Raw genomic sequence first — 6,286 nt, forward strand, 5'->3', positions numbered from 1 at the left:
CTTATCCTTTTCAGGGTCGCGGGGGGCGCTGGAGCCTATCCCAGCTGTCATAGGGCGAGAGGCAGGGTACACCCTGGACAGGTCGCCAGTCCGTCGCAGGGCCAACTTATATATCTCATATCCAAAAAGCCAGTCCTACACTTTCCATAAAAGGAAACCACAGTGTGTCACATCTCTCTGCTATATCTCCACCCCACTCCCACTAACTCAGCATATCTGCTCTGGATTATTTTATGTCAAGCTTGCAGAGCTATCCCGATTCCCCGGACAGCAGTAACAGCAGCGCAAGAGCAGCAGGTTCTGACATGCCATCAGCTCTGCTTTCAATCACACAGCTACAGCATTAGTCACACGTTTATAAGCTCTCTTCAACTGCAACAGCACCTCCTCCAAAAAAAAAACAAACAAAAAAAAAACAGAGGGGGCTGAGAGTGGAGATGACAGCAAAGAGGCTATGAAAAGATTATTATGCATCCTTACATTTTGGCTATAATAATAAATATGTAGCCCAAGTATACTGGATCTTTTGTGCGATTATTGTCATAAACTCACTTAATGGCTGAAATGCATTGCACAGCAATGTATGTTTATCACCATAGAGAGAAATATCCATTTCTAATTTCTATTTCTATTTCTAATCCCTCCCATGTACAGTCCAATCCCATTAGTTTTTGTATAAAAGAAGAGCTCCCGGAACAACAACAGTGGGCTTATATCAATAATAATTGATATTAGTCAGAAAAACAGCTGCAGTGACTTCAGCTGCATTATTCAGTGTTCTTCTGTCACGAGTCAAGACTTTCATTGAAATCAATATCAATGTTACCATATGAGCGTCCATTTTTCCTTAAATTGACTTTGTTGCCCACAGTAGATTGTATGAGATGTTGTTATATGAGCTTAATAGCTTATCTAATTCTGCCTGAACAACCCCCCTGTTGACTCTTTTCTTTCATTCCTCCTACTCTAAAAGCTTTTGAGAGCTTTCGTGTTACATTATATGAGTTGTTAACTTGGACATTTCCGATTCAAGTTAGCCGTCTTTCCCATTTTTACATTCTGTCTGCGTTTTGGTTTACTGACAAGCCTTTCTTGGAATTTTTGGAAAATTTCAAACGTACGCAGAGAGGGCATATCGGAGGTAATTATGGGATGAGATTTACTCCGTGCCATATGTGCCCCCTGTAACTAAACCGGTCTAACAGGCAGGCATTACCATGGAGTTGACCAATAAGGGACGGAAGATGCCGTTGTCTGTAGCAACCAAAGAACCAGAGAGATAGTGGACAGACAGAGGGATGGACACAGACAATGTGACGGGCAAGCGTATGCACATACATGCATGCACACACAGATCCAGAGCTGTGCAAACAACCCAGTGGAACAACACTCAGTGAGTCAGTGCCTGCATGATCCATTAGGAACTCTCAGCACAGACACACACACCAAGAGAAAACTCAATGACCCACACGAAAACAAGTCTGAGACCTCTGTTAGCGCTAAGTCAACATGCTAGGCAAACTGATGCAATTACAACAGAAGTGCTTTATACCACTGATAATTCTACAGTGACATGGAGCCTGCTGAATATAGTGTGGCAGAACAGATTAGGGCTATCTGGGCTGTCTGCCAACCGATGCAATTAGCATCACCTTCAGTATATACATTGCTGCAGTCAGGAGCGTACATCATATCAACCTGCCTTTTATTCACTTTTTCAAACTCCAGCCAAACTTCATGGATGACAGGCAAATAAAGAATGACTGATGGAAAAATCAGCCTACAGCAAACAGTCCTTGAGGAAAATTCAACAAACATTAGCTGATGAGACAGTCATTCACCTCTGTTTACACTTAAGACTATATATTATATCACGCTTGAGGTCAGCCCTTGCCTGACATAATAATGTTGCAACTGCAAACATTTATGGCTTTAAGCTTCTCAAATCTTTTCTCGCAGAATAATGAGCTTTTTGTTTCTTACTAGTCACTCTAAGCAAAACTGTTTGAATTTAGTAACTTCTGATAACATTTTATCATTATTTATAACATTATTATTCATAACATAACAATCAGCATCAAATTTTTGATTTTTTTTAGTAACTTCTTAATTAAATCAGCACAAATATCTCTTAAAAGTGTTTCCTCTAGGTAGCATTTTAGGAAATTTTGCATAAAAAATGAATGTCCAGACATTCCTGAGCCCCAAGTCTCTAAATATATCCCCATGTTGAATAATGAAGATGGGGTGGAGCGGAGCAGTCAATAATTAAGTGGATCCCTTGATGTGGGAGGGTGGCCCTCATTAAGCGTGTGAGCCAAGAAAGCTTGGGTGTCAGAGACGAAGAATCTGCACAACATACTCTCACTTAGTCCTGCGTGTCAAGCAGAGAGATGCAACAGATTGCAAACAGATGCGAAACAAAATGTTTTATCATAAAGGCTGAAATGTTTACTTCATTTTCTATCAGGTCAAACTGACTTTAAGGCCAGAATGACATTCAAGGCTAAAGAACTGTGCACACCATAGATGAAAATTTAACACACAAAAAGATGTTGCTATCATAAGGAATACTTGCTTTCTTTTGCTTGAATAGACTTTGTTGCCAGCAACAGATTCGATAAGTTATGATTAAATAAGCTTAAACCTTAATGTAAAGAGAATAATTACATCTGCAATTTTGCCCAAATAACCCCCTATTACTGATTTTTATTTCACACCTTCCATAGAAAGACGGAGCTTTCATGTTACATGTAAATGCTTAAATATAAGTCTATCCTTGCTTCTTACTTCGCTTTACTGGTATCTTAGGCATCAGTAAGGCTGAAAGACAATAAAGCTCTGCGCACAAATGAAACTGTTGAATGTCCAAAGCAGCAGGTAGATCCTTGGTGCTGTCATAGCAAACGTTGCTTGAGGATAACCCAGCAGCCAGGGAGCAGCTAGTCCCAGCAAACACACACACTAAATCAGATATCAATACAAGCAGAGAAGCGACAGTTGCCTTACCTTGCTCCTGATCTGCCCTGAGGTGGACACTTTCCGGATGAGTTTCTGGGGGCCTTCCTGCTCTGCCTCGCTATCGGAGGACTCCTCCGTAGCGCCGGAGCCGGCGACAGCGCCCACCACATGGGCATGGATCCCCGCCGCGGACGGCGGCCCTTTCTCCGGCTCCTGTCGAGGGGAGGGATAAAACCAATCGGGGTTAGCCTTCGCCTCCGCCGTCCCCTTCCTCTCCTGGAGGCGAGAGCTGCTCAGCGGCTGGGAAGCGTCTCTCCTCGCTGTCATCTCTCACTGCCTCTATGACAATAAAGACGGCTGTGTTTGCAGGAGTGTGTGTGGGCCGGGAAACGCATAGGGGATGTAGCATGTCGCGGCACAGCGGGGATGGGCTACACGGCGTTTATATATAGATATTAAAAAAGGAGCCGAGTCTCTGTTTTGTTGCTGGTTATGGTTCCAGCCTGCACGGCCAGTCCAGACTGAGGCTACAGACCGCCTCATCCACTCCGTAAACCGGGGAACTTGGCCGTGGAATGGCAGACCCTAGCGGCTGTCTGACACAAACACGAGAGAAATTAAACTACTTTTGAGTTGTTGTTTTTGCCTGATGTGATGTTGAATAACTAATATGCACACAAAGACTATTATAAGTAGGTTTCTAATATACACATCACAGTGATAACTAGCTAAGAGTTATATGGTAGTGGCACTGTAATTCATAGAAATAGTCTCATAATATTTGTTTCTATTTATAGCTGCTGTTGTGGGCCTAATGAGAGCTATATAGGAGTTATGAACATATAGGCCACAAAGGCATATTTTCTGTATTTTCTTCAATATTTTTCTATAAATATACAATTTTTTCCGTGTTATAATCCAAGTCCAAATAACTCACTTTTATGTATGTAACTAAACCGCTAAACTGATTTGACAAGACAGCGTTAAATTGAATTTCCATGAAGCGGACAACAGTTTTACTTCGATTTAAAACTAAAGGAAATGGACAGACTGTGTGGGTGAAAAAAGAATCAAAAACTGTTGTTTATCTGAGAACTGTTAACTAAGACTTACGAACGTCCCACGACACAATTTAAACGGGCCACTTATTTAGTTATTTATTTATTTATTTAACAGAATGACAGCCCGTCGTAATAACGCCAATGAGGGGGTAAAGGCGCGCGCGCAGTCTTTAGCGGACCAAACACCGCCAAAGTGTGCAAACTCACAAACAGACCACGCAAGACGTCTCACTGTTTTCCTTTCTCTGGAAAAACTCAAAGTAGAATGGGATGCGGAGCGATTCAAAACAAAGTCTCCACCAGTTTTGAACGTTACTAACCAGTTCCTCCCAGGCTGGGCTGCGGCTGTAAGGGTAGACATCTTCCATAGTCCCAGACCTCAGCGTTCGCTCCGGAGAGAAAAGAAACGAAATTAGGGAAGGAAGGTGGAGGAATTCACAACCTGCCTCGCGCTCACTGGCCTCGCTACGCCACTCATGTGCACACCGAACAGATTGGACTACACACTCGCCTCGTCCTCCCACCGCTCTCCTCTCCTCCTCCTGTCCGCTCCTTTCCTTCTCCTCCTCCTCCGCGACGTTCTCTCTCTTCTTTCAAGAACCGGGCTTATTGGCGTTACACGTGATGAATGTCAAAGCGATTTAAACTGCCGGGGCTCGTTCGGCACCGCTCGCTCGCGAGAGGGGGGGGGGGGGGGGGGGGGGGCAATGTGTGTAATCCAACTGTGTGCACGTGTGAGCACAATTGTGAGGGTAGTTTCAATGACGTCATCTATAATCATTGCCGGTCCGGATTTAGTTAGCATAGATTTTTTTTCTCAGTGTTCTCAGATTTTCCCCCACTCTTCGTGTCATTTCAGTCCAGTAAAACCCACGCCCCTCCAGTTACTCTCTGGCAGCTCCGAACACTTCGTTTGACGTTAGTTTGATGATAATGTTGTAGGTTGCTTTATGGAAAGCATTGTTTAGTTTCATAGGAAGAATAAATATGTAACCTGGACCATACACACTACAGTGTTACAGAGGGAGTACCTACAACAACTCCAAGAGGAATTCCGAATATTTCGGATTTTTTTGAAAGCATTACTTACAAGTACAAAGGGTACATTATGTACTTTACCTAGAGGAAGGTCATAATTGTACTGAAGTAATGGTGCAGATGCCGGGCTGGACTGGGACAAAAAATCGGTGTCTTGTTGTGTCTTGTTGGTATATATGTATGAATTCTATACATTTTACATCTGATAAAAACTTTGGTCGTAAGATTCAGATAATTATTTGTTAAAAGCTAGACATTTTAAATGAATAGAAGAAAGTAAAGTATTTTTTTATGCCCACTTTTCCCTGTTAATGCCCTTCCTGGCCCCCTGGCAAAACTTTGCTAGACCCGCCCCTGCACAGTTACCAGCTGTCAGCTACGTAAAAAAGGATCCTGGTGTAAGTTGTCTCTCAGAAACAGTTTATAACTTCCCTTCAACTCATTCATGTCATCTAAAAAGGTAAACTTGTTTCTCCATCACCTTTACAGCTCTGATGATCCAGTAAGGACATCTCCTGGTTTCATCTTCATGTTTCCCTCTCACCACATATCATGACCAGCAGCTTTTACAGCTGTGGCTCCAGCAAACATCAGCTGATACTAGAGAGTAATATTTAATAAATTCTAACAACAGCTGATCAAGGTTAAACGTGCTGCTGTTGTTTAGCGCAACCACTGCTGGTTTCCTGTTTCTGGCGCGAAGTGGGCAATAAACAAACAAGAGAGAAAAGCCAGTTTCGTGACTGAAGTAGCAACAGCAGAGAAAGGGAGAGAGAATGAGAGAAGTAGAGGCAGCTGACAGCCTAAAGACACAGAATAACTCCAGCTTTGTGTCTTTTTTTCATTCTAGCTGAAGTACGGGACAGATCGCGTTCCTTTTCAGCCCAATACGAAACGCGGCCGACCCGACGGCCACCACGGGTCCCTTCCTCCACTTTCCCTCATCCACCTGCTGGCCTCTGTGGAAGCTCCGCCAAACATCAGAGTAAAACAATAAAAAACACATCGGCCCACCAGGCAAATGCCCTGTATGCCCGATGGCCAGTCCAGCTACGTGCAGATGTGAAAGATGGGCCATCATATAACATGCAGATATTTGTAGCTCTGGGTGTTTGCACTTTTAAAGCACTTTTAAGAAAGTTAATGTTTACTTTTAAAGAACGACTGGATGGCTAAGAGTATAATTTTAGCACTCACAGATCAGACAGTGAGTGGTTCCCATTACT

This window comes from Pundamilia nyererei, unplaced genomic scaffold, assembly GCF_000239375.1.
Source record: "Pundamilia nyererei isolate P.nyererei 1_Seehausen unplaced genomic scaffold, PunNye1.0 scaffold00160, whole genome shotgun sequence".
In the NCBI taxonomy this organism is placed as follows: domain Eukaryota; kingdom Metazoa; phylum Chordata; class Actinopteri; order Cichliformes; family Cichlidae; genus Pundamilia; species Pundamilia nyererei.